The sequence below is a fragment of the Anomalospiza imberbis genome, chromosome 5, assembly GCF_031753505.1.
Source record: "Anomalospiza imberbis isolate Cuckoo-Finch-1a 21T00152 chromosome 5, ASM3175350v1, whole genome shotgun sequence".
In the NCBI taxonomy this organism is placed as follows: Eukaryota; Metazoa; Chordata; class Aves; order Passeriformes; family Viduidae; genus Anomalospiza; species Anomalospiza imberbis.
In genome coordinates, this window is record NC_089685.1 from 7233634 (window position 1) to 7243967 (window position 10334).

The window sequence follows — 10334 nt, forward strand, 5'->3', positions numbered from 1 at the left end:
GGGAGACAGAAGGCACCTCCTCTGCCAGAGTCTATGGAATGGTGGTCTCAGCAGTAGGGAAAAAATAGCTTTTTGGGCTGCTGAGTTTGCTGGCATCAGCAAATGTCAATTCACAGACTGAGACAGCTCCAGAACGCTGTGGGCTGATGGCAGCTATTTCTGCACCAGTTCAGTGGACGAGGGCGTCCCACCTAGTACACCAAACATTCCCACTTCCATGCTTTGTTCAGAGTGAATATTTTCCTTCCTAATTTTTAAATTTTAAAACTGCTGCTTAAACGCTGTGTGTGACTTGAGTGCCTTTCCCTCTAAGAAATTTTGCATAGGAACCCACACCAAGTCATGGGCTGATGAGAATTGTCTGAGTTTATCCTTAGGTGCACACCTGACTGCCTATTCCACAGGCAAATAAGTCATAGCTGAGCAGAAAGAGGTCTTGAACAGGACCTAAATATCTTCCTATATTTTTATATGTGTATATATATATATTCTTGACCACAAGAATAAGTTTGCAAACTTTAGGCAACACAATTAAATCCATTTATTGAAATGCTTTGGAAATGAAATCCAAATTTGTGTATTTTGTTCATTTTTTTACACCTCACTGCAAAAAGATATGGTGGTTTCGGATAGGAAATGCAGACTATCTTATTCAAATGTACCTGGAGGGAAATGGAGGTAGACAGGAAGGTTTAGGCAAGGTGTGTTTGGCCACATCCCCGGAGTAATATTCTGCTCTTTTATGAAGTGATAGAAAATTTGAAATAGGTGGAAGGGATGGACTTAACTTCTGTGACAGAGCACAACGAAAAGGCAAGTAACATTAAGAGTCCTTGGTTCATTACTGATAGAGAAGGAGCAATTTGTCTTCCACTTCCTTTTTTAAAGTAGGTGTACCTAAATAACTTACAATTAGATATATAGATACAGATAAAGATATAGATTTATAGTTACCAACTTATGTGTCTTGTATTTTCCTCTGTGACAGGAGATGGTGAAAAACACTGCAAACCCACACAAGACAGGCTCTATTCAGTGACCTCAACACATTTCAAACCCTCTTGGCTGAGACACCAATTGTGGGCAGATGTGACATGGGACCTCCAGGAGAAGAACGTCTGTCCAGCCCAGCTGGGCCTCCCCAGCTGGCCCTAGAGATGTCTGCTCAGTCAAGAGATTCAAGTCCAGGGTTTCCAGACAAGACAAGGCTGCCAAGGTTCAGAGGTGAATTTTTAGGTATTTATTAATTTGTAACATATTAGAAGTCTGCTTTTTACTAGTTTTACCATTGTGTTTAACCAACTACAATCAGAGCTCTTTTTCTATTGAGTTTGATTGTGAAATAAAAAACTGTTGAAAGGGATACCAATGCATGAACTAGTTTCTTTCCTAAGTACTGCATCTTGTTCTGCTCTGCTTCTCCAGCTATTAGAAAGTAGGTCTCACTTTTTCCAGGATGGGTCAAGTTACCAGAGGAAGGTTTCTTCCTGCTGTTAAGGGATCTGCTGCCAGTCTCAGACTTTGGGACCAGCTCAGATCCTGCCCACCAGGGCTTAAGCTCTCATGTCACAACCTGTCCTGCTGCCTTCCACACCTTTCTCAGTATGAGGGTGCCTGGGCAGAGCAGCCCAGGATGAGAGATAGCACATTTCCTTCTGGTGGAATTTGAAGGGATTCTGCTCATTCCCACAGGAATTTTTGAGGTAGGACAAGCCTTCTGCTTTCCTTTTCTGATTTGTACCATTATCTTCTGGTGATCTTCCTGCACCTACATTTTCTGTATTTAAAGTTAGATTCACAGGCCCTACCTGCGTACATGCCAATAACCCCTTTAAACAAGCAGAATGTCCTGCTGAGTACTCCAGAATGGAGTAGTGGGATTTTTTGGTTGTGTTGCCTTCCATTGTACCAATCCCTGATTGGAAGGGATTTGAAGAGCATCAAAACAACAAGAGAGTTGAGAGCTCAAATTCTATTGAAAACCTCTGGAAAATTTAGTTTAATAAAGTGAGGTGGCAAAGCCCTTGGATATCTAAAGATCATGACAAAATCTATAGATTTTGGTTAAGTATAATTCAATGTAGGAAGAGATGTATTTAGAATAGGTTTAAAAAACTTGAATTTTCATTTATAGTAGCTTTAAGTGGATTTGCCTGTGTATTTGTGGCAAACTGCTTCAAAGACAACAAGCAAAGGAAAACAGAGGCCTGCTCAAGAATCATTCCCAAGCAGCAAAGATCTTGTGATTACGGAAGAATCTTCACAAGGGAACACATATGTATATTGATGCCACACTGACTCTCCCACCCATTATAAGATCACAGATGCTAGGTGAAACATTCATTTTGTCCTTTGTGCACTGCAATCAGTGCCTTTTTAGGAAAAAAGGCTTTTTCCCCCCCAGGATTCTGCCTTATTCTGTAACATGCAATGGAAAGGGTTATCCACAGGAACCCTGTGGATTTGCCTCCTTCCTTCACTGCTAAGATAAAAGACAAAAGCCATCCAGGAAAGCCAAGATGAATTTTTGGCCAAGGAGATGCCTGTGGAAGCTGCAGCCGGTGCCAAATACCTCCGTGTGAGATGATAAGATGATGTGATTGCTGGCTGCTGCTCAGTGTCAGCAACTTCTGCTGGTCTGTGCTGTCCTTGCCCTGCCGTGGCTGCTGCTGGCACTGCAGGCAGAGCCCCTTCCGAATCCTGACAGCATCATGACATGCTTTAAATGAACTCACCTGAAAACACACTGAAACAAAAACAAAGCCACGATTCTTGCTAAACTGCAGGTTTCTGGTGGAACTGCACTGGGAAGCGGTGACACACCAGGTTTTATCAGGAGACTTTGTTTATCAACAACCATCAGCAGACTGGGAATGAACGACTGGAAATCCCCCTCCAGCTCCCAGCCTAAATCTTAGCAGAGCTGGTGTAACATGGCCAGAGAGATTTAAAGCTGCCTCACACCAATAAATCCTGTGCTTGTAAATGCCAAACTCTACCGGTGTCACACACACTTAAAATCAATGGTGAAATTAATCTCCACTGCAGCTGGGTATTGATTTACCTACACTGACTTAAATTCCAATATAGTAAATCGAGAGCTACCTAGAACTAACATAAAATTGTAGGTTAAAGGTACTTGTCCTAAGAAAAATAATTTTAGCAGGATTAATTATTTTTGCCTGAGTTTCCCTCTGGGTATGGTTGGAACAATCACAAGCAGGCAGGTTAGTTCCTCACGGCATGTAAAAGTCAACAGCAACACTGAAAGGAAGAAACTTCCAGGACAGGCTGGAAAACCAGAAGACAGCACATGCCACTGAGTCCTGCAAAGCTCAGCTTTCCCTGTTTTCATATGGCCACATGCATATGGGCATGTGAATTCTGTCACTTTCCTGCCAGACTAAAATTAAGTAACTGAAGCCACTTGCATCAGCAGTCTGAGGTTAAATTAAACCATTGGGGGACCTGGAGAGGACTGGATTCTGTGCCAGCTTGTAGTGGAAATTTCTTAAGTGTCTGAGGTGAGGAATATTAATAAGAAAATCAGAAGAGTGTATGCATGCAAATGGCAATGATGCATAGTAAGAGGCAGATTGTTTCCTAGCAACACAGGCTTTAGGCTGGTTAGTTTTGGTTAGCATTTTCTGACTAACAGCTGCAATTTGTATCTGTATTGCTGCTCACTTGCCTACATGCGCTGAAAGAGAAAAAAAAGCAATAGAGAGCACAGGGTAGGGTCTGTATGTGCCAGGCTGTACTCACAGGGGAGAACTCTGAGTGTGGGGATCTTGCCAGGAGCCCAAAAACTGATGAGTTGGAAGTGTTTCTTCAGATGCCCATTTCTGCCATGTGTGAGCTAGCTCTGACCTGGACCTTGTGCTTCAGGCAGCTGAGCCAGGGCACATAAGTTTCACTTCCCTCCTCCCCTATCTCTATTCCTTAGTACCATGTGCTCCAGGAATACCCTAGGGCTAATTCTGCTCTCAGTATCATCAGTGAGAGACCCTTGACTTGACTGGTAACAGGGCAGAGCCCTTTTATTTATTTATGGATTCTGTCTGTGGCTTTATTTACACCATATCCTCAGAGAATAGTGTAGGAAAACAGTTCCTCTGTGTGTGTGTGTGTGTGTGTGTGTGTGTGTGTGTGTGTGTTGATGTGTGTGTTACGTATAGGTCTTGGCATACTGGGACCTCTGCTCACCTATTGCAAGGTAAATAATTAATGATTGTATGTCTGTTAGAAATCTTTTCTGAAGGTGTTTGACAAATGCCTTGCACTGCTAAGGTGCTACAAAAGCAACTCCTAATAAAAATCCCAACCATCCCTTTAAGGCAGCGTTTGTGACCAACATGGGCTGGATGGTGTGATCTGGGCTTTCCACACGGGCACTTTGGAACAAGCTCTGCTTTCTCCATACAGATCCTGCTGACTTCTCCCCAGCCTGTCAGTACTTCCAGCACTCAGCCTCCCTCACCCTCCTGGAGAGCTCTGTGTGTTTTAAATCCAGTTTCCTTTCCGCAAGAGGAAAGAATGTGAGAGATGCTTTAAGACAGCATGTGAGGTTTCAAATTGTCCTTAACTCCTCTGTGCTGTGGAGAGCAAAAAATTCACCCAGTTTATGTAAATGCTGTGAAGCAATTGCTGTAAGAGAGGGAAGCACAGTCAGGGAGACCAGTTGTTGCATCCCAAATGAAATGCGCTTCTAGTCCCATATCCTCCAGTGATCTGTCTGCAGCTCCAAGTGTTTAAAGCCTAGGACCAAGGCTTTACCAGTCCATGACATCTCTAGAGAGGATGGCACCAGCTCCTGTGTCTCATTTCTTTCCTCAAGAGAAAGGCTTTAGAATAAGTCTCATTAGCCACCAGAAAAATCACACAGGAGAATGAGTCTGAGAAGTGTCCAGCCATGAGAAAAGCTCATGCCAGCCCCTGCACTTTACTAGGAAAAATGCAGCAGGTCCAAAAGTCATAAGTCACTGGAAATGAGGTTTCATTCAGTCATGGGACTGGCTGTTTATGTCCTATATTTAGTTTTTGTTTGCCAAGAAAAACTGTCTGGGTAAGAAGAACACAAGTTTTTGGTGCACAAAGAAAGCAAGAAGAGGGAGAAGAGCCTTCACTTATTTGAGTTATTTAAAACTCGTCAGTCTTTGTGCACAGCTGTTCAAGTTGAAAAAGCAACCTCTCTCTGAAGGAGTCAGCATTGCTCCTCCTTCACTGCAGAGCTGGGAAAGTGCCCATCCACATCCATCCATGAGTCATCCAGACAGGCCTCCAACAAAGGCTGCCCTGGCTAGCAGGAAAGTGTAAGCCCCAAACTTTTCCTGGCCTGAGCTGTAAATAGATGAGAAAAGGGAGGAAGGGACTACAGAACTATTTATTTCCCTTTCTGTTTGGGTTTAGAAAGGCTGAAAAACAGAAACAGTCTGTAGGAAGGTACCCAAATGTGACAGTGAGACCCCAAAATGCAGCAACTTGCTTTAAAACCTCGACCTACCTTATCCAAGCTCATCGAAACATCTGCCACCTTATACTTCTTACAGATCTTTGAGAGAGGATGCTGAAAGCTGGGAAGGCTTGCACATTCCTAGAAACCCAAGGAAGTAAAAGGTACAATTATGCCAGGGATGCTGACTGTCACAAGCCACTGGCTAAAATCATAGGACTCCCTTTTCCATGGGGTAAAACACATGGCAAAGCAAAAGGCACAGCAGTGCCAGACTTGCTCATAATGGATGTTGTAAATGTGGAAATAATGGATTTTCAAGGAGGCACTGAATGGTGTTGTTTCTATTTAGCAATGTTTTGTTTAAATTTGCACCGGTAATAAATCCTGAAGGTAAGCCTTGGATTGTGTCAGTCTGTCACATGAGCAGACATAATGAATGTACAATTAAATGAATTAATGAGTAACGTGATACAGCAAGGAAGCTCTCCTCTTCATGGTAGAATGCATCACATAAAAGCAGCAGGAGTTTTCTACTAGCTTTTACAGCACAGAGAAGGCAAAGAGACCACCTGTGGTTCTAAATCAAGAATGAGTCTCTTGCAGCTCTACCCACCTAGGCTGTCCCACCAAGACCCACAGTGGGTAAGCACTCTTCAGCACAGGGGCAGAGGCTGATCCACAGAAACCTCTGCTTATCTTCTGCCCAGACTGATTCACTGTTTCTCTGCACCCCAGGAAATTCCTCTTGGTTTGACTCTAATTTCTTCAGGTAGATTTTGTCTTTTTGCTCTGTAGCTGAACAGCACTCAGAGGAATAACCTCTGGGCATGAGAACAGGCCAGGAAAATCTCCAAAAGGCAGACTAGGGAAATCTAGAGCTGAAAATTCAGCGTGCATCTTTCTTCAAAGGGCAGACCCATGCATTTGATTGCTGCTGCAGATGTCTCTGCTGAAGCTGGCCTAAAACCCCTGCTTGGTGGAGTGGGATTTGTCCCCTGTGAGCTACCAGAAAGCATCCTGTCTCCTGCAGCAGCTCTTCTGTGAAGACTTTGAGGATTCCCCTCCCACTTCCAAAGAAGTGAGGAGACCCTGCAGCACAACTGATTAACATCAGTGCATGGAGAGATTTTACAACAAACTGCCTGACTGCTCAACCCTCCTGTGGCTCAGGAGGTAGGATCAGAGGGTGTAGTATGTCCCAACTGCCTGGGCCCGAGGCCTGCCCGCAATGAGAACTGGTTTTGTCTCTATAAGAACGTGTAGCTTTCCACAGAAGTGCCAGCTGTTATTTCAGAGGCAGCTCTCTGGGTCCAGGTCATTAAAACCAGAGCATCACACAGTAAAGTCATTGGGTGTCTGGAATTCCTTGGAAGCCCTGAAGCTGTCGCTGAGGAAAAGTGTAGCTGTTTGTTCATCAGCACAGCAGCTCCCTCCTCTGCACCCTTGGCCTTTCCCAGCTTCCTCTGTAAAGGTGGAAGGGAATTTCAGTGTATCTATTCAGTCATCAGCTGATGAGCTGCCAACAGCTCTGTTAATTTTCCCCTGCTGTAATAGGCACTTTAGGGCCCCAGCCAATGACCAGGGAAGCTGCTGGAAAGAGTCCCACTGATTTCAATGGCTGTCCAACAACACACAGCCATAGATGCTGAAAATGAAGCACAAATCACACAAATCTGCTTCTCACAGACCACAGGACTGTCCTCTGTCATTCATAATTATCATTATTATTGCCATTACTGGATTTGAATTAATGCCCATGAGTGCAGATGGACAGAGATTTTTCTGAGCACAAATTCTGCCATTTAACTGGGGCTTTCTCAGAAGTTCAAACAAAGAAGAATGGTTCCAGATGCCATTCTTTTCCTTTGCATCCCCACAGCTGCTGACCAGCTATGATGTCCACAGCAAGAACTAAATTTCTCTAAGTGAATTGTAAAATCTGTCAAAAAATTCTTTACATACAACAATAATAAAAACCTTAAGCTGAACAGCAGAGATTGCCAAAGGAATATTATCAAGTTAGCTAAAGACAGGGATCATTAACACTTAAAAAAATATGACTGTAGTTTAAAGAAGAACTGTAATTTCATCTTTGAGCTTTATAGATAACAGTGGGATTGTGGGAAAGGAAGTAGTTCTGTCAGCTCTGCATGAATCCTATTAACACTTTTTATTTTTTTTAATAAAAGGGGCTCAAAATCTATCACCACTTTGATCTCAGTTCAGTAAAGCTAATCTTAGTGTTGGTTTTAACATGGACATTTAATTGCATTTAATCATCTTCTGCAAAAATCAATTTAGTTGACATGATACTGACCAGGACTGGTCAGCAGAGATAAGAGCTGTGTTCTAGCTACTCCATCCTATTACACTCACCTCTAAGCAGGCAACTAATTAATGTGGTTATCCTCAGAACACCCTTGGGAGGAAGGAAAATTATGTTCCTGTTTATTTGTTCGTTAGGGGTTTTTTTCAAATGAAGAACTCAGGGAACAGCAAAATTAAATGGCTTCCACAAGATCATGTTGTAAATCTCTGACAGTGCACAGAATGAACTCCTCGTTTCCAGCTGGCACCCTCATGCCTAAATCCATTCTTTGCCTACATTAATCACTATCAAATCTAATGCTGATCACAGCCTGTTGTGGTAGTCATCTTTTCTTAAACTGCTGGTTTAAACATTGCTCAGTTTTCATAGAATCATGGAACTGTTCAGGTTGGAAAAGGCCTCTAAGAACATTGAGTCCAACCTTTACCCCAGCACCACTGAGCTCACCATGACCCCAAGTGCCACACCCCACACACCTTCTGAAAACTTCCAGGGATGGTGATTCCAATGCCTGACATCCCTTTCAGCAAATAATTTGCTCCTAATATCTAATTCTAATCTAAATATTCCCTGACACAACTTGAGGCCATTTCCTCTCCTCCTTTTGTAGCTGCCTCACTCTACAGAGTATGAACTTCATGGCAGTGCTCAATGCACACAAGGTTTTCCACTGAGAACACTAAAGTGAATTTCAGGCATATTCTATCACGAACTCTGCTTTGCAAGCTCTCAGCTTGCCTCATGGCATCCTTTGTAATTCATGTCACAACTTAGATCTGCATTATTAACCATAACATTTTGCATTTACAGAGCATCCTCCAGCCAAGGATCTCAGCACACTTCCTATCTATTATTAAAGTCTTTCAACATTCCTGCAGAGTGAACTTGGCATCATTTAAAAGATAGAAAAACTGGGAAAAGGACAAGACAGGAAAAAGGACAAAAATATGCAGATTTGTTCTTTTACTGGGGGAAAAAAACCCTGGTATGTATGTTTGAAAGTTCTCAGGCTTGACAAGAGTAATGAAGTTGTTTAGCCAACTTTGATCATCACAGATGTGCCCAAAGATGACACCGCCTGACATAGGCAATAGCAATTCCCCAAGCAGCAATGAGAATATTACATATTTTTTTGTTTTATTAACACCAAATCTATATGCAATTATCTGTGGCATGTGCTTATATTTACTCTGCAGTAATTTATACAAGTTTGATTTCCCTAATAGCCAAATTTCAACAAAGCCTTGTCAAAGGTGACTTGTCCCAGTTCTCTGTTCTAGCCTTGATGTGTGTTTGCTGTGTTTAATTGGCCTTCAGTACCTCCTTGCCCCTGTCAACAATAATTCACAATTGGCTGAGTGGTAGCAGAGAAGAAACGTACCGGAGTGACCTGAAAGAGCCTCCTATTTTCAGGACAACATTGTTTTCAGTGGAGTCATCAGCAGATTCCCTTGGGATGCTTCAGTGTGGGTGAGCAGCTCATTCAAGGAGCACTCATCAAGGAGCACTGGTTGTTTCAGGCTGTAAGAAAATCAAGTTTTTCCTACTTTGTGACTCAAGTTTGTGATGTGGAGTGCAAAAAAAAAAAAAAAAAAAAAAAAAAAAAAATTCTTGCTTTACAATCCAAATCAGAGAGGTTTAATATACTCTATGTCCTCTAAAATATAAACCAACCTTGGGATACTCTCTAATAAGCACTCTGGTGTGTGTAAAAGAAAATTAATCTGGCTTCAACTTTGCTGCCGACCAGAACAGACTGAATGCTGTAAGTTGTAGAACTGCGATTTCATGCGGCCGTTCTGCCACCTACAGGCGCTGAGAGCAGCTCTGCAAGGGCTTTGCCCGCCAAGCTTTCTGCGTACTTCTTTTTTTTGGTCTGCTGAAGGAAGACTCCACAGCAGTCAGCCCCGACCTTCGACCCATAAAAACATTTTGTTCCACTTATTATATATTAATATAAGTATTTAACTAATCTGACCCACTAACTGAGCTTGCTTCTTCCCTACCATTTATATACTGTGGTTATGAAGAAAGGGTACTGAAATCAGTTTTATTAAGTGACTTTTGTAATGGGTGGCAAGTATTAGAGCAAAGCCAGAAATAGCTCCACCAAAGCCCAGCAGCTTCGGAAGTGATATACAGACAGATCCCCCAACACTATATGTCCCCAAAATAAGCACTGCAGTGAATAAGGATGGTGTAATCACTCCGGGGAATTTAGGCAATGAGCTTGAAAAGCCTCTTTTTATACAAAGTGAGGGAAACAAAGTTTACTAAGAGGGATGACAGTACCTCCAGTAAGACTGCGTAGTCTTACACCTCTGTCTTGGGGAAGGAGCTGTTTTCAAAGCTGGGGCTAAGTGCCACACAGAGGATTCCTGTCCAGGTCCCCCACAACCAGGCTCTCACAAAGCTCTCCTGAGAATCCTGACCACTGAGCTGGCTCTGTTCACATCCTCAGGCCAGAGATGATCACAGGCCACAGTCTTGGAGCTGCCATCTTGTCGCCTCGGAGCTTAATTTTCTGAGAATTAAGTCAGAACACACACA